The 18807-nt window shown below is 44.2% G+C and overlaps 1 long non-coding RNA gene across 1 annotated transcript in view; it reads right to left on the reverse strand.

The window, feature by feature from the left end:
* LOC109321938 overlaps positions 1-18807 on the reverse strand; it is a 21653-nt gene that overhangs the window by 950 nt on the left and 1896 nt on the right. Inside the window, exon 2 of the long non-coding RNA XR_002104235.1 lies at positions 2714-2806. This is a non-coding gene — a long non-coding RNA (uncharacterized LOC109321938). The remainder of the gene's footprint in view (positions 1-2713; positions 2807-18807) is intronic.

The following is an 18807-nucleotide window of genomic DNA, read 5'->3' on the forward strand; positions in this document are numbered from 1 at the left end:
CAGCATTACAATCTTTATGTTGGTTAAGGTTGTTCTGTTTTGAACTTAAAGCAGAGATTAAGACTCTTCTTAATGAAAAATACTGTCTTGTCCCGCAGACTTGCAGCATTTCCTCTTTGGATACAGAATTAATTCATTGACAATTTAAACAGCACATCAAATAAAATATTGAATTATTTGAAATGTATTAGACATGGGGTGAAGGTTTAGTATCTGTATTCTTGCTTTCTTTATCCTCAGTGAGGATGAATTTAATGGGTTCAGATTTTGCATATGCTATATTTGAAGAAAATAGGTTGTAATTAAGCTAATTAGTAGGGCTGTGCAAAACAGCACCATTCTGTTTCAACAGGGTAGTGTTTCATTTAAAGTTTTGTTTCATTTTGAAACCGCTGTTCTATTTCATTTAGTCGAAACTCTCGCTGTTTTGACGTTTCACCCACCAGCTATAATGGGGAAGCACGGAACTGCCTGTAACTGTCATTTCTTGTCTGATTCAGATGAAACTTGCAGGGATGGTAGTCCCTGCCGAGGCCATGAAGCCTGCCAGTTTCAAGGAGATAGGTACAGAGGTTTCTGGGAAACTTCACCTCAGGCTGCTGACAAGCAAAACTCATGACATGAGTGACACTGTGCGTGTGTGTGTTAAGGCTTGCCCTCACTGGTGCTGGGGCCTCTACATGACACCGTAGTGTCCCCCAATGAGGTCTTCTCCTCCCCTATAGCCTCAGCTCAGTCCACCATTTTAAATGACAACAGGTAATAACTTAGTAAACAGTACAGTAGCATCAGCAGCATCTCAGGCAGCCGAACTCACAGAGCCTTTCTTTCCTTTCCTGCAGGAGCTTCTTCTCCAGCAGCTGCCAGAGAACTCTCCCTGCCAGCCCCAGGCCTGGGGCTTAGATGTGCCCCGGCTCCTTCCGGTCAGCTGACCAGGGACAAGTGCTAGTGGTGTAGGTTGTAGCCGTGTTGGTCTAAGGACATAGCATTGGTAGATACGGTTCTTTCCTTTGGGTCAATCTAATCTGGTATCTTTTAGCAGAATATTTAGAGAAATATATCTTAGGAAGCTTTCAGGTTAAAAACCCTTTGTCAGGCTGAGGAAGCACCTGCAGTTGGTATGTCGGGGTGCTGTTCCTGGATGGAAGGAATAGTAAAAAAGCCAGAGGCTGGCATGCAATGCAGGCAAGAAAGCCAGTCAGTGAAAATGGAAATGGAGGCATCAGTGGGTGAGGGATAGACTGGGGCGGGAGAGGTGGGGGAAAGGGGGATGTAGCAACGCAGGTAAAAGTAAAGAGGTCCCTGGGGAGTTAGATGCCTGGCAGATTGTACTCCATGACTGTCTGTATGTAGGAGACTGATGAAGTGAAATTCATAGGCCCGGCTGTAAAATGTACGTAGTCTATGCCGCAAGGTATGAATGTATAGAAATAAAATATAAATGTATCTCCCTTCCTATATAAATTAAATTCTATAGTGTAATATCCAATATCAATTTAAAATTGAAAAGAATAAATCAATGACTATAATAATAAAATAAAAGCATCTAGAAGAAAGAAAAAGGTATTCTGGAATCCCTCTTGCTAGGCTAAGCTAGCGAGCAGGAAATCATTCAAGTCAATGCTAGTAGTAGCCTTCATTGTCTAACGCTCCTGAGCTACTGTAAGATAGCTCAGTAACTGTCAGACCCAAAGGCAGAAAGCAGGCCAGTTAAAACAATGCTGCCTTTTATGCTGTTTTTCCATCCCTTTCCCAGAGCATTTGACTTGGAAGGGACCTCAGGGAAGGGTCACAATCACTGGCCAGCTACACAGTCAATATGAGAGCAGTCCTTCCCCCGTCCTCCCCCTCCCTCTCCTTACTTTGTTTTCCTGCAGACAAGCCCAGCTTCAGCTTCGAAACTCAAAATTGTTTCAAAATGTTTTGACTGCCCTCATTTCATTTTGAAGCTGTTTCAAAGCCCTTCATTTTGTTTTGATTTTGCTGTTTTGAGCTCCAAACGATTTGAAACAGTGTCAAAACTAAACAGCCAGAGAAATTTTGCACAGCCTTACTAATTAGTAATGATCTTGGTATCTAATTATTGCTATATAGGCTATAGCCAGTGTCAGGTCAATATCTCAATTATGCTTAAGTGGAGCATTGTGACATCAGAGGTAACTCAACCTACTCCTGCTTTCTTCCTTCAAATAATCTGCTTGCAAAGACCATGGCTACAAAGGAATCATGTGCACTCTGTTACAATACCTGAAAACTGATTGTATGTGCACAGCAGGTCCAGCTGGGTTCTGAGAGCTGCAATTCTACTGCCTTACATTGGCGTGAGGGGGACTAGATTCATATCAAGTGTTCTCATAGGTGGGTTAACTTGGCCCATCTGTCATTGTTTTTTTAATGGTCTGTGGCTGGATTCTAATTGGACCATTAGTGTTTGAAGGACTCCCACTGGCATTATTTTTTGGTTCCATTGTGCAGAATAGCAGGAAGGGGAATGGAAATTCCACCAAACTCTCAATAGATATTCTCAGCTTACCATATTTTAACATGGTTTCTTTGTCTCAGAGTATGCTATGGAAGAATTTACTTTTCCACCCCGCTTATGAGTAAATGCTGCCTTAACATCCTTAACAGTTTATGGAAGAGCTTGAAACAACCCAGGTGACATTTTATTGGCAGAACAGTGGCAAAGTTGGCAATAAATTCTCTATTTTACCTGTAGGTTAGTGATGTTGCACTACATCAAGCAGCGGTATAGAAACAACTGTAGTTCTTTTGAGAATCAGAGTTCCCCAAGTGATAGGTGTTTCTAGAATATAATTAGAATTTCTTATTCACAAGACTGAATGATGTGATCTTCAGTAATATGCTACCTCCTCCTGTGCCATAAACTACTACAAACAATATTGGAAGTTGTATTGTTACATCAAATATTAAGGCATAACAGCTGTATTTGGCCTTGGAAGGAAGTATTACAATTGAATGTTCATTGATTTAACTTTTTCATTAAAAGAGACTCATTATCAAAGCTAGGCCTAATGTGCCAGTTATAGGGCTTCTCCAAATATCGTTCCTGATTTGTCTGTGGACTTGAGAGACTGACATATTTTACCAACATATAGGGATTGACCCTTATGTTTCATAATTAAATGTTATCTGCTATAACCACCAAATGACATCTGTATATTAACCAAAAATTATATTCATTCTGTGTATCACTTATATGCAGGTTATTCCCACAAAACCTAGACACCATTTAACTCTTAACTAAGATATCAAAATAAGTCTTAAGTGAAACTTAAGGTAATACATGGACCTGTGCACTTAGCTGAATATCAACTTGTAAAATGAATGTCACATTAATCTAAATATCTATGACTTACCTGTTTCACATTAGAACACAGTGATCCAAAATTTTTGATTAAAGCAAGAGGCATGACAGATAACTACAGCTGGGAACTAACTACAGTAACTTTGTATTGGATCCAGATACCCCAATAAATCACACAAATAGTACTTACCTAAAGTGTCACTGCCCTGTAGGAAAGTAGGGTTTTTTGAACAGGGATTCAAGACAGTTCTCTCTGCACTGTAGTAATATGCCAGACAATCTACCCTCTAAACAAAATCTTGACAGAATCATTAGTATACATAGAGACCAACTATCTAAGGAAACATGCTTAGAATGTATAGGTTATTACTTTAAAAGGGTATGAAGAGTAGTTAGTCCAATGAGAAGCCTACCATCATTAAGACAAATAAATTTGTGTAAGTCTATAAACTTGGTAATAAGATTCCATAAGCAACTCTACTTCTATGGCCTGCTACATTTGCTCCTACCATACATGATGTAAAATCGCCTCTTTGACAGCTATTACAATTATATTCCTGACATGGCATTAGTTTCTGTCCTCAATGTGCAGCATGGCATATTACTGTTAAATTTGCTTTGGAAAACTAAAGACTACAAAAGACTCACCCAAATATATTCAGTAGCATGGTGAATAGTCTGCCACTATTATTTGACTTGTGGGTGGATTTAGGGTGCAGATCTGGTTGCACTGTCTATGGAAGTTTACTTCTGATTTGATCATGAGGAAATATAAATGAATCAGTTTAGTGTTCTTTGTACCCCCAGCAGTGGATAAATAGAGATGTTTATAATTTAGACACTGATGGTTTTTTCCTTGGTGTCATCGTATGTTGAAATGGTAGATAGGGATATGTATCTGGAAACTATATTGAAGTTAAAATGTAAGAATTATTGTGGTCTCTTGACTATTCTGACAGTTTGGCAAAGACATCCAAGTACATTTACTTATGTATATGTTTGGCAAATACATCCAAGTACATGTATTTGGCAAATACATCCAAGTCATCAATAGCCCTTGAGGACTATTATGAATAATCCATTTCTGACTATAACATTTAGTGTTAAGTCTTTCACATTATGCCAGAAGACATGTTATGTCCACCAACTTGAAACAGAGATGTAAGGGTTCATCAACAGTTGAATAGCTCTTCCTAGGCCTGATACGCAACAAGGCCAGAGTTCAAGAGACCTCACTTAACTTCCACAGGCTTAGTGGAATGAAAAAGTGGAATGAAAAAAGGTGTTACAGCTTGCTCTAAAAGATAAACTGTGTAGCAAAACAGAAGGCAGGTACACTGTTAGAACAAAAAAGATGGTATGAATGAAGAGAAAGGGCCTGGACCTCCCAAATTGCATGAACTCAAACTCAGATGTTTAGAAATGGGGAGGACACTGGTGGGAAGGGTTTGCATAAAAGTGTTCATTGTTTGTGGATAAATCCATACATCTCTTGTGCTGCCCTAAAGGAAAGCTTGTGCCTAAGAAGTTCCTTTACAAAGTCTCTTTAACCACCATATGGTTCTTCAAGAATTAGGCTATGCACCAGAGTGTCCCTGTGGGGGGTGCTTTGGAGAATGCTTATAAACTACTGGGGAGACCTGAGTCATATCTGAAGTGTCAGATGTTGACCTGACACTGAATTTGAGGCTGAGGGAAGCTGAGCTGTGGAGTCCCAAGGAGGGGTATCAGACATGGAGGCTGTACACTGGGTGTCTGCCAGAGGGACCACACTTCAGAGACACTTTCTGGACACACTTCAGCAAAAAGGATCTAAAGGTTAGGTCCAACACAGTAAGACAGTGACTGTCAATAAAGAGTGAGTCAGCCAGAGTTGTAGCAATTCCCTGACTATAGTAGCAAGAGGCTTGAAAGGGCATTTGTGTGCTTTCATTTAATAGCTAAATGGAATGATTTTAATGCATATATCTGATGGGGGGCATCAGTAAATGAATTGGAGCTAATGGTTGGAGTTCCATGACTATTGATACTTTTTAACAGATTGTTGTTTACCCTGAGCAAGTTCCAGTTAAACTAACAAGATGACATTTTGGGTGTGTCCAGACAAGCCCACACATGTCTCTTGCAGCGTCTCAAACCCTTTTGAGATGTTGCAAGAAGCATGTGAGGGAACAAAAAAGGGTTCCCCATGCTGCAAATACCCCAAGGGAAAAAAACGGGTCAAGGTATGGTCTTGGACCATGCCCTGAGGCAACTGGAAGCTCACTCCTCCACAGAGATGCTCTGGTAGCCTGCCAGAATATCTCTGTGGTTGGTCCTTTCCCCGGTCCTGAAGCACACTGCCTGCCCATACAAGTTGCAGGGACCTGGACCTGGATTTGGCTTCTGCTAGCGGGTTGGGGGCCTGGAGGAGGGGGGAGGGGACCTTGGGGGAGGCCCTGCCTGGCCTGTTCCTTTCCCCACCCCCAGTTCATTCCCCCAGCTCCCTGCGTGCTCTCCCAGCTCCCCCCCCCCGCCTCACTGGAAGTAGCGGAGAAGGAGCAGGAGGTTGGAGAGAGCAGGGGAATCTCTCCAGCTCATTTCCAGGGGCTTGTCTCCAGCCCCCTGCTTGTCTCTTGCTTGCTTCCAGCCTTGTCTCAGGCAAAATGAGCAGAAGCCCCTGGAGACATGCTGGAGACATTCTTCTGCTGTCTCCAGCCTCCTGCTCAGGGGCGATGTGTAGGGGGTGCATGTGGGTGCACATGCACCCCTTATGCTCCTGCTTGTTCCCCTACTCATCTCCAGCCTCCTGAGGCTGGCCTCAAGCTCTAGCTTCCCCTGGCTGCAAATCTGGGAGGAGCCAGACAGGGTTATTTTGCCCCAAGTGGCACAATTTGCTCCACAACAAAACAAAACACATGTCTGGGCATGTGTGCTGAGGCAAAAAGCCCCAGCTCAAATTTGCACCGCTTCTATTTGAGCTGCTGCAAGCGCACTTGCTTGCATGTGTGGATGCTCTCTGTCTGTCTGTCTGTCTGTCTTTGGATAGATCTTAAAGTCTAAAATTCAGAAAAGAATAAATTTTATACTTCAAAAGTCTCCAGGGACAATCCCAGGGGTGCAATGTCAACATTCCTAGTGGTCATTTCTAGGGATTGCCCTTCCTGGACAAATCTAAAAAAGGTTAGTTATCAAAAAATGGAAGTATATTACAAGGAATATTCCATATGTACCTTCTCTTAATGGATCAGATGTCTAGATAGGGTAAACTAATGTAGCTTCAGTGGAAGTCTACAACAGGGACAAACTCACCCATCACATGCACATCGCTTCTCTCCCTGCTTGAGCACATGAATTCATTAAAGGTTAATTTTTGTTATGCCCTCATTCTCTTCCCAATGCTGCCTCCTATCACCACAGGATGATGCAATGTGATATCACCTGAGCCTTGTTATAAGAGCCCCTAAAACTGATGACACTTTCTTTCTGTTTGAATCTGTTGTATCCACCAGTGAAAGGAAGCCTTCTACTCCATTCATTCAGGATTTCCTTTACCCACCATGGATGTAATACACCTCTGATTCATGCTCTGCTTGAGACCAAAAAACTCATCAATTCTGACACATCAGTTCAAAAAAGATATTAAAGATCACTGCTGGGAACAACAAAAAGGAAATATTTTCTTATAGGAAGGAGTATTTTCCTGTATCCAGCAGATAGCCTAACTTGTAAATGAAATCAAAGCTAATGGTAAATCCATTTGTTGAATAAAATTCTGAAAAGAAAAGTCAATATTCTCTTTTCATTGTGTGCTTGTAAACTTTTGTGACAGATTATGTCCACATAATGCTATTTGTTCACGATGCCAGTGAAACCATTTGAATAAATGTGACATTTTCCTTTAGTACTTGACGTTCATTAAAATAAATCATGTAAATTGAACACTGGAATATAAAGCAAGCACAGCAGTGGGACTTCGCCTTCTTAAGATTTTGGCAGTATTTTCCTTACCTTACTAGAGGGAAGTACTGGGAAGTGAGACAACATACCTCCTTTAACTTTTTCAACCTTCAGGTGCATCTACACATGCAGTTCACTGTGCAGTAGACTAATTTGCTGCAGTATAAAGCTTCACAGTCTACAAGTGCGATGCTATTAGACTGCAGCAAACTAGTTTTTGCTGCCGTAAGACAGTACTATCTCACAGTGACGAAAATAATTGCGCCTAAATGCATGTGTAAATGCTAACCCAGGCATACATTGAGCCTGGGCCACCTCCTGGAGTCTAAGACTGACCCCTGGGGCCCCTGCCAGCTCAGAGCTACTCCATCCTGGCTCAAACTGCTGCAGTCTCAGATGCAACACCTGCATGTGTGCCCTGGACTACAGCAATTTGAGCATCTACACATGCCATTAAAGCATCATGATAAATTCCTGCACAATTGGCAAGCTAGAGCAATGATTCTCAACTGTTTTGAGCCAATAGCCCACCTTAACCATTTCAAAGTGACCCAAGACACACTAGAGGTATGTATATAAAGTAGGCCACCTTTCCGCCTAAAGCTGCCCCCAGTCCTACTTCCAATCCCACGCATAATTGCATAATCCAGATTCAAGCACCATACTCAACACCTCCCATCCTGCTCACAGGTACCTTCCAACCCCATGCCCAGACCTATAGCTCATGTCTGTAATGGTCCCTATTGTCAGACATACCACAGAAGCATTTGAGCTGGCCCCTGAACTGGTTGACATCTGCCCCCACAAACAGTTCTCATGGTGAGAGGCAGCATAGTGTGCAGTGTCTTGGCAAAACTCTGGGAGTATGTAGGACAGTCAGCTGACTGCCCAGACTCCCTCACATCCACTCCTGATAACCCATCTGATGAGAACCAGTGGACTGGAGAACACCACTGGAAAGACTAACAGACCTTTGAACTGTCCTACTGGACATTGCTGGCTCTGATCACCAGCCCAGCAGCATTTACAAAATAGTGTGCTCTGCAGTTTATTCTTAATAAACTCATTTACTCTCAGGAAGGTTTGAATCACTACCATTTAATTTTCCTTTCTATAATAACCTCTGCTTGACATTGTTTCCTTAATAAAAAGCACTAGATTTGGAGACTGCAGACCGTGATCTTCATTTGAAGACCCTTCCTGGAAATTGAAAATGCAGGTAGCAACAAGCCAGCAGAGTGATTCTGAAATGATCTCATTAATCTGTTTGGGAGCCATCACATTCAGAAATGCAAACCAGTGGGCTTCAAATGCCTGCTTAGTTTTCCTTTGTAAAGCCTTCATTTAGGGTACTTAGTGGCAAAGATTAGGTTTAGGGTTTTCTGTAATAACATACTGCATCATCATTTACTCCCAATATTAATTCTCCTAAAGATTTCAATGACCTTTGCAAAATAAAATCAGATGGGATTGATGCATTTGTTTTAGAAAATGCTAATCAATATCTATTTTGTTAGCCAATATGGTTATGTCTGCTGTTATCGTGATTTATTTCACTTGTGTTGACCAGAAGTGGTTGAATGGTGATAAGAGTACTAAAAGTGGCAAGGGTTAATAAATTCAGATGAGGTTGTCATCTTATTACCAGAGAGCAGTAAGTGAAGCACAGCCATTTAATTAACCTAGTCGCAATGAATTTCATGCAACACACAGTTAACACTCCATCTATTAAAACTGTGAAGCAGATGGTAGTGAGTAGTTTCGTCTGCCATAAATAGGATACCAATTTAAATTATTTGCTGGATGGAGTTTTATAGGACAAAATTATCTACAAATTAAGTGGTAGGATACTTCATTATCTAAGACTTGTTTAATGTATATAATGTTTTTGCCCCAATGGTTTTAAAATCCAATACTTTCAAGAAGTCTCCGACAGCTAGAAAAACAAGCCAAATTGTGAGGCTTTGGCGCTGGGCTGGTAGAACATAATGCCTTCCAGGTAGGGCATTTATTTCCTATCCTGAGCTCAGTGGTGGGGAGTTACCTTAGATCCAGAAGCATGAGAACTGATATCCATTGTAAGTTTTCATTTTCACTCATCTCTCTGTGGAGATTTTTACTGGTCATATAAATGTCTAATCCTAGTTGAATATTACACAATTGCATCTCTCAATACATAGGCAGTTTCTCCGTTGCTCTTGATAAATAATTATGATAGGTATTAGCAAATGTAACATTTTCCCTTCCATTTCACAGTGTGCTGAAGAAAATTAAGTTACTACATGATTGTACAAGAGATTTGCATGCTAGTAATTTGTGGGGCCTGTTACAGATTACCTGTATCTACATTGCCATATGGTCTGTACTAGAAAATAAGCACTATTTCTGAACTCAGTAGTTAATGCACTTCTTTTGTGGGGCAGGGGGAGGGTTTAGTAACTTGGAAGAGGTCATTCTTGAGTTCCTTGCATTCCATATAAAATGACTGAATAATGAAAAAAATAGCTTTCAAATCAGTAAAAATAGTAGTAAATGTTGCCATCTTTATATTGCAAAGTAAGAGAGAGCTATGCACTTAAAAACCACAAATATCGAACAGAGTTTCACATGTCCATCTAAGTTTTGTCATGTTGGGAATGTATCAATTCTTAGATTAACTTTATACCCAAAGTTGCTGTCTTTACATACAATTGAATACTCCTTATATACAATTCATTATAAGAATGCTAGGAAGAAGCAAAGAAACTTCACATCACTTTTACTCCAAATTGTGCATGAATTTAATTTGCCAGCTAAAAGTACTTATTTGCAATGGGAATACAATCATAAATGGGGGGAAAAAAATCAACCACCTGAATCTCTAAAGCAGATAGGTCACTGATCTTGAGAAAACACACTGCTTCCTCCAAGATTTGACAGAAAAAAAGAAACAGACTCTAAAAAACAAAAGAAAACCAATCTGAAGGACCCATTCAGTTCTGGGTTCCCTTCCTTCTTTTTAAAATGAGTCTAGGCGGTAATGTCTGCCTTTTGTAACCAAGGTTCATTAAGCTCATAGATAGATGGAGAGAATGCATTCATTTCTATGAATAACTCTCTGAGACTCCTTTATTTAAATGACTTCTTGAGTTTTTCTCCATAGAGAGACACAAGGCAAGGGTGTCCCTTGTCACCTCTACTGATAGCTATGTCCATTGAAAGGCTTGCAATAGCTAGCAGAGTGTCTCAAGAGATTTGGAGCATCACAATCCCTGACAAAGGACAAAAATTGCTCTTTTCACAGATGACGTCTTGCTTTATATCTGTAAAACACTACCCTTTAAGGAGGTCTTTTTAGAATGCTACCATACTGTATCCAGTTTTGATGTAAATATGACTACATCAGAGACAACCCCTTAGGCAATCTTTCCACAGGACTCTCCAAGGGATTCAAATACCTAATGATACAAATCTCACCCAATTTAAGTGAATTAATTATACTACATCTACCGTCCTTTTTACATCCTTCACGTTATATAGATGGCAGAGAAGGTATAATTTGCCATTATTTGTTGGTTGAAATTAAAAGTATTTAGAATTTTTTACAACATGCAAAGAGCTCAAGAATCACCTCTTCCTAAGGTTCTAAAGACCAACAAAAAAACCCAAAGGACTTATAGACAGGAAACAGGTGTGGGCGGATGAGAATAGGATGGGTTTCAACATTGATAAGTGCAAGGTGATATACCTGGGGAGGAAGAACCAGCACCATACCTACAGGCTGGGGAACTCCCTTCTCACCAGTGCAGAGGCAGAAAAGGATCTTGGAGTCATTATTGATGCCAAAATGAACATGGGCCAACAGTGCGGGGACGTGGTCAGGAAGGCCAACAGCACCTTGTCATGCATCCACAGATGCATCTCGAGCAGGTCCAAGGAGGTGATCCTCCCCCTCTCTGCGGCACTGGTCAGGCCGCAGTTGGAGTACTGCATCCAGTTCTGGGTGCCGCACTTCAGGAGGGATGTGGCCAACATGGAGAGGGTCCAGAGGAGGGCCACCTACATGATCAGGGGACAGCAGGGCAGGCCCTACAAGGAGAGGCTATGGGACCTGAACCTGTTAAGCCTCCATAAGAGAAGGCTGAGGGGGGATCTAGTGGCTGTTTACAAACTAGTCAGAGGGGACCAGCAGGCATTGGGAGAGTCCCTGTTCCCCCGAGCACTACCAGGAGTCACCAGAAATAACGGTCACAAGGTGGCAGAGGGTAGATTTAGGCTAAATATCAGGAGGCGCTACTTCACAGTCAGGGTGGCTAGGGTCTGGAACCAACTTCCAAGAGAAGTAGTGCTGGCTTCTACCCTGGAGATCTTTAAAAGGAGGCTAGATGAACACCTCACCAGAGATGTTTGACCCCAGTACTTTTTCCTGCTATGGGAGGGGGTCAGACTTGATGATCTGCTCAGGTCCCTTCTGACCCTACCAACTATGAAACTATATGACCCCCTCCCCACCACAGAAACTCTGTAAGTGGATAGCTTGATTCTGATCGCTTCAGAACTGGGTCCAATCTGGCCCCTGGCACCGTGTCATCTGACTCATGGGGCTCCCCACAAGTGTGAAAATTTGATGATTGGGGAACAGTGGCATCACTGCCCCGCTGACAATTTTTAAAACTCATGAGGAGCCCTGCACAATGAAAACCATGTCCCTGAAGGCTGGATCAAGTGCACAGGGTCATGGAGGGGCAACATAAGACACAAATCAGGTGTTCAGGTCTGGGCAGAGGCAGGACAGAGCCCAATCCAGCTCATGGACCTGCCCGTTGCCAGTCATCTGATCCACAGGGCCAAAAAATGAGTCACCATTAGTTTACAGCAACAAAAAGCACTCAAACTCACTGGAAAAATATTGAAGCAGATGATTGTTGTTATTTTTTCCCCAGTCTATTAGATAATGCAAGTCCTTTCTGCTTTCTTGGGATATCAGACAGTGGTAAGGACCATGGTGAAACATGGAAAAAGATAATCAAATTACTTTGGTAAAATGCCCAACGTTTCACTAACTTTCATTCATTTCAATTAAAATTCATTTGGGTTTGTGAGATTAGGCGGCAGAAATTTTAAAAGATAGTCACCATCTTTTAAAATATGAGAGTTTTTCCAGATTGTAATACTAGTGAAATGTAGACCAGCTCAAAAGTAAATGTAATCTATTTCTTGAGATTTGTGTGTGTGTATTGTGACATAGACGTAGACACACCTATACTCACACACCTATAAATTAATCCCCCTCCTAGAAATCATTATTAAAGCAGAAACCCCACAGTTGATGAGGAGTCAATTAGAAGAAATAAACAGTACCCTAACCCAAAGCCATTATCTCTGTTGCACTGAGAAATCTTGTTCAATCCCTTTGCTGGAAAACATGTGCACAAGCTTATATTCAGCTGTTCTAAATTATAATTGCCTGCATAGGGCTATCATAATATGCACCATCTGAGGATTAAACACCATATCTTAAAATATATGAGGAAAAACCCTGGGAAAAACCCTGTGGGGCAGCAGGGATCACCCCCCGCCAGGAAGGAACTTTGAGTCTGGAGTTTTTCTTGTTTTGTTTTGTTTTTCTTAAAGGGCTGAAGCTGGCCTGGGTGAGGCACCCATGGGGAGGCTGCGGAGTGAGGGAGTGGTTGGGGGGCTCATGCAGAGCCCCCCCCCGTGCAGCGTGAGGCAGTGGGGGGGCAGCAGGGATGGTCCCCCCACCCAGCAGCACCCACTGAGTTGGGGCTTTTTTTAAACAAGTGCCAGGAGCTGGGGCGGGCAAAACAGCCGTTACCAGGCTGGGGGCAATGCGCCGGGCTAATTCAGAGATTTGGCAGCAGCCAGATTGGTTCGGGACAGTGACTCGAATCACCGAATCAAATCATTGTCCCCTGAATCCTAAGTGAATATTAACCACTTCACACAGGCCTTAGTATTCATACTGCATAGATTTCACTTCAGTTTTGAACAAAATAAATCCACACTTGCCTTTAAGATGCATTAACTGTGATTATCTGCTATTCTAAAAAAAAAGGCACAGATATTATTTATGGGCTTGCTGAAATATATCCTTATTTGGGGTATAATTTCATATTTTCAGAGTTGACATTAACTCAGTTTTTAACCCTGAATTCTATAGCACCATGGTAATGTAGAACAGAAGTCTATATCTATGGTGATGAAAACTGAATATACTTTAAGACCTAGATGACAGAGGCAAAAATATTTGCCTCCTGAAAACAAAATACCAGATCAATAATTCCAAAGGAAGTTTATAGTTATATATGTGGCACAGGAAGGAATATCCTAAAATTTTACTAAATAATAAATGAAACAGCCCTAGTCACATTTATTAATAATACCTAAGCCTCATGTATCATGTAACTTTGCTCGCAACAGCTTTATTCAGAATGGAGACAGCTTTGGACTAGCTCCCAAAAACCAACAAGCTGGGGAGCTGCCCTGACCAATAGATTTTTCCTACATTTATACACTTTGGTTCAAATTCACAAACATTCATTTTGCCCTTGCCCCTCCTGTGTTCCACCTATTTCTCCTCCCATCTCAAGCTCCACCTGTTTGCTCATTAGCATGGAATAGCCTATGCATTTTACTCATTTACATGTCTTTTTGCTATGAGCACATGTCTAAGACCTTGGCTCCTGCTCTTCAGTCAATAGGCAGACTTTGACCAAAACCTGGAAGCTTCTGGAGACTTCTTCACCAATCACCATTCACCTTTTTGCATATGTTCATCTCAAATTCTGTTACCAATTACGTGTCGTTTTCCACATTCCAATTGTTTTTTCTGTCTCATGTTGTACCATCTTCCACCTTTTTTGAGCCCCTGTATCTTCTCTCATTCCTCACTTAGCTGGTTCCCAGCACACAGACTTGCTTGCTGCTTTTTCTTAGAAAATGGTTGACACAGTTAAGATGGTTACTTAGAATAAGCAAATGGCTGGCTTAGATACCATTCTGCCTTGTGGTCAGCAGCTCTGCTAGGCCACAGGTCATGCCTTTATTCAGCTGCAAATTCAGTGCTCCACAAGATCCAAATATTGTCACTTTAACAATAGGCTCCCAGACAAAAATCATATCTGACAAGATGTGTGAAGCACATACAGAGTTTTTGGGGTTTTTGTTTGTTTGTTTTGGGTTTTTTACATATCAACAGGAATCTTGGTTGCACTGACTTCAGTGCAGTTTGGGACTATTTTGTTAAGATATTATTTACACTGATGTTGGAGTAGAGAACACACTAGTTGGGTTGGTTGTAAATGGCTGGATAAAGGACTGTGCCCAATGTGCCCGAGATGCAAAGTGTACCACCTTAGTAAGTGCTACATTCTGCAGTACTGGGATAAACAAATATGGATACAACAAGAAGGAATCTCAAGAGAAGCTCTAACTGCACTTTAACAACTTCCATCCATCCTTCAATTTGACTCTGAAATACTCCGCCCAGCAGATTTATTTCTTAGACAACACTGAAAGTTTGCAATAGCTGTTTCACCACCACATAGTATCAGAGCCAACTGCTATACCAAGTGACACACCTACGGCTCACATCCTAAGCACACCATGAGATTTCTTGGCCATAGTCAAGCTATATTCCAGCCATATCTACTCTAATCTCACTGACCAGGATGCATACCTTAAGGACCTGGAGCAGGGATTCCTATACATACAATTCAGTCCTAAAACTATAACCACTCAGATCATCAGAGCCAGACTCAGGCCCCACTCCAACCTGCTACAATATCTGGGATAAGGTCAACAGAGTCCTTTTGGTTGTTACTGACAGCCCCCAGTTTGAACACCTTAGACACATCATTAATGACCTCCAAACACTCCTGGAAAATTGTGACCATCTCAGGGTAGCCATGGAAGAATAACCTGTCCTGGCTTACAGGCAGCCCCCAAACCTCAAATGGCCTCAATCCAGCAGCAGAATAGCTAGTTCCAGTTCTCACTAAGGCATCAGACCTTGCTTTGGACTCATGTACAAGCTGGGCTCCTTCATCAACACAGGACACATCTACACAAGACACTGACTGTGCTGTTGTTATTATGCAGTCATTTAGTCCTTGCATACCCAAGTACTAAATGACTTCACAGTAACTGATGTGACTGCGCAGTATCATCCCCGTATGGTTGCCTGGTGACTAGGGATGCACCGATAAAGATTTTTTGGGCCAGTACTGATGGCCGATTATTAATCAGCCATATCAGCAGATACCAAGCCCATCACCGATATGCAGCCTGGCAGCTTGGAGAGCAGCGATCAGCCAGTAAATCTGTTTTGGGGAAAGGGTGGGGAAAGGGAGGGAAGGGGTGTGGGGAGGATTGAGGACCCCATGGTGAAGGGTTTAGGGTGGCTCTGGGGGTGGGGCAAGGGCAGGTGTTGCACAGCTGGGATGGGGTGGGGCAGGCCAGGGGACAGAGCCATGGCTCATCCAGGGGGCATGCACCTCTGGGGGAGACATGAAGGGAATGTGCCCCCCCAGATCTATGTGCAGGGTGAGGGCAGGCTGCCACTGCATGCTTGGGGCCAGAGGCTATGCTGGGCTTTTCCCAGCAGAGGGGCTAGGCTGCACTTGGGCCAGGTGGGGTAGGGCAGGACAGGGCAGCAGCGGGAATTCCAAACTGCGACCTTTAAAAGCCATGGTTTGACATAGCTCCTGGCACTCGGGAGCCAGAAGCAGGGAGAAGAGGAACGATCCAGGCACACGTGTGTCCCGCAAGCACGTGTGCCTCCTTACCTGACCCAAAGCAGAGGCAAACGCAGCAGGAGCAGAGCCAGCAGAGGGGGCAGCAGCAGCTGAACCCCCTAAGGTAAGTGGGGCAGAGAGACCGACGCAGCTGAGCCAGATCCAGAGGTGAAGCCCCCTGGATCCCTCTTAATTGAGCTGGTAGGGAGCCGCGCTCCTGAGCCGCATGAATAGAGAGCACAAACAGGGTCATTCTGTAATAGTGCATTGGTGTTTGCGTCGGCGTTCGTGCCGGCGGGCGAGCAGGAAGGGCGAGGAGGAAGACTCCTGCTAGCACAGGGTGAAGGTACCACACTAAGCCAGAAACAAGCAGCCACTCCTACGATGGTGTTGACACAGAGTGCTGCCAGGGCACCTGCTGGGGGGCACAGCCTTCCTGGGGCTTGTCTGAGGCCTCCACCCAAACAGAGCCCATGGGGGGGCTGGCATCCTCCCACCCCCTGGCCTGCGGGAGTTGCCCAGCAAGGCCTTGGGGGGCAGGGATTGGCGACCCCCACACCTGTCCTGCAGGCACCCACCTTCGGGACCTGGAGGCACAGGTGAGTGAGCTCCAGGAGGAGGTTAGCAGGCTGAGAGGAATCAGGGAGGCAGAGGAAGAAATAGACAGTTATTTCCTTCCCCTGCAGGGTCACACACCCAAGGAAGAAGCACCCTGGGAGGTGCCCTCCACTGCAGAGTGGCAGACGGCCACTTTCAGAACCAGGGCTGCTTCTAACACAGTAATACCAGTTCCTCCAGTCCAGCTGGAGAACAGGTATGAGGCCCTCACAACTCTGGAGCAGAAGGAAGGAGAGGAAGCAACTGGAGAGGAGGCAACTCCATGCTCTTCACATTCCGAGCAGGCCGAAGGAGCTAAGCAGGCCAGGAGGAAAAAGCATGGAGTGATCATCATAGGCGACCCCATCCTGAGAGGTACAGAGGGCCCCATCTGTCACCAGGACCCCTCGGCATGTGAGGTCTACTGCCTACCTGGGGCAAAGATTCAGGATGTGAAGGGGATGATCCAGGCTATGATCCAGCCCACCGATTACTACCCCATGGTCCTAATCCATTTGGGTACTAAGGATGCAGCCAGGAGAAGCCCTGATCGCCTGATGAAGGACTACCATGCTCTGGGATGCGTCCTAAAGGAGATAGGTGCACAGGTGGTTTTCTCTTCTATCCTACCAGTGAGTGGATGTGGAAGACGGCATGCAACGTGTATCACAGACACCAACTGGTGGCTTCGGGAATGGTGTCTCGAGGCAGGCTTTGGCTTCCTCAATAATGACCGGCACATCATGACAAGAGACATGCTCAGATGGGATGGGTTCCACCTTTCCCCTAAAGGTAAGCCTATATTTTCTTCTAGGTTGGTGGATCTCCTCCAGCGGGCTTTAAACTAGGCTCACTGGGGGAAGAGGAAGATAAGGGCAGAGAAAGCCTTGGAGTACCAAACCAAGCAACACCCACAAGTACAGTCCAGCCTAAGCCGACAAGTGGAACATATACACAGGTAAGTGACAGGGGCCAGGGTAATGCTGAAAGTAGGGGGCCAGTGCACACATCCACAGGAGGCCTCAAATGCCTCTACACAAACGCTCATAGTATCGGAAACAAGCAAGAGGAACTTACCCTCATGCTACCTGACACCAACCCAGACATAGTGGGGATCACTGAAACGTGGTGGGACCCAACACATGAATGGGCAGTGAATATCAAGGGCTAAGAAAGGTGGGGGTGTGGCACTCTACATTAAGGAGGAATACACATCCTCGTTAATTAGCAAAGAATCAAAGGAGGGGCACTCTGAAGTGCTCTGGGTTAGAATACAAGGCAGTCTCAGGGAAAGAGACTTAACGGTGGGGGTCTACTACAGACCACGCAACCAAGGGGAAGAGCTAGACCAGGAATTCTTAAGTCAGCTCATGGAGGTAGGTCAAAGGATGTGGTCATCATGGGGGACCTGAACTTTCCAGACATCTGCTGGGAAGAGCAGTCAGCCAGGTCTGACCGCTCAGGTAGGTTCCTAGCCAGAATGCAGGACCTCCATCTAACCCAGGAGGTGCACAGCCCCACCAGGGGAGATGCCTTGCTGGACCTGGTGCTGGCCACGGGCAATGACCTGGTGAGGGGGCTGAAGGTGCTCAACCACCTGGGCGACAGTGATCATTGCCTGCTGGAATTCACCTTAAGGAGACAATCCTCCAAGCCCAAAGGGAGGTAATCCCAACATGGATCAAAGGGGACAGGAGGGCGCAAAAGCCCCCATGGCTCACCAAAAGCATCCGGGAATGTCTCCTAGCTAAAAGGGCACCCAATGAAAGGGAGGGGCCATCACCAGAGAGGATTATACTGTGGTTGCTCAGGGATGCAGGGGGGAAGTCAGGAAGGCCAAGGTGGACATGGAACTGGGACTAGCTTCCCAGACCAAGGACAACAAGAAGTCCTTTTTTAAATACATAGGGGGCAAAAAGAAGGTTCCAGGTAATGTGGGGCCCCTGCAGGACATGCTAGGAAATTAGGTCACTACACCAGACAACAAAGCCAACATATTTAACGATTTCTTTGCCTCCATTTTCCTGAGCAGGGACGGGAACAGTCACACCCCTCTGGGCCCCCCTTAAACTCCAGGGGAGGTGCACCTACGCCAAGGGTTAGTGAGGATCTATTTAGGGAACATCTGGAGGGACTGGATGTATCCAACTCAGCTGGTCCAGACAATCTCCACCCCACAGTACTGAGGGAATTGGCTGAGGTCATTGC

This window comes from Crocodylus porosus, unplaced genomic scaffold (assembly GCF_001723895.1).
Source record: "Crocodylus porosus isolate Cpor-Errol unplaced genomic scaffold, CroPor_comp1, whole genome shotgun sequence".
In the NCBI taxonomy this organism is placed as follows: Eukaryota; Metazoa; Chordata; order Crocodylia; family Crocodylidae; genus Crocodylus; species Crocodylus porosus.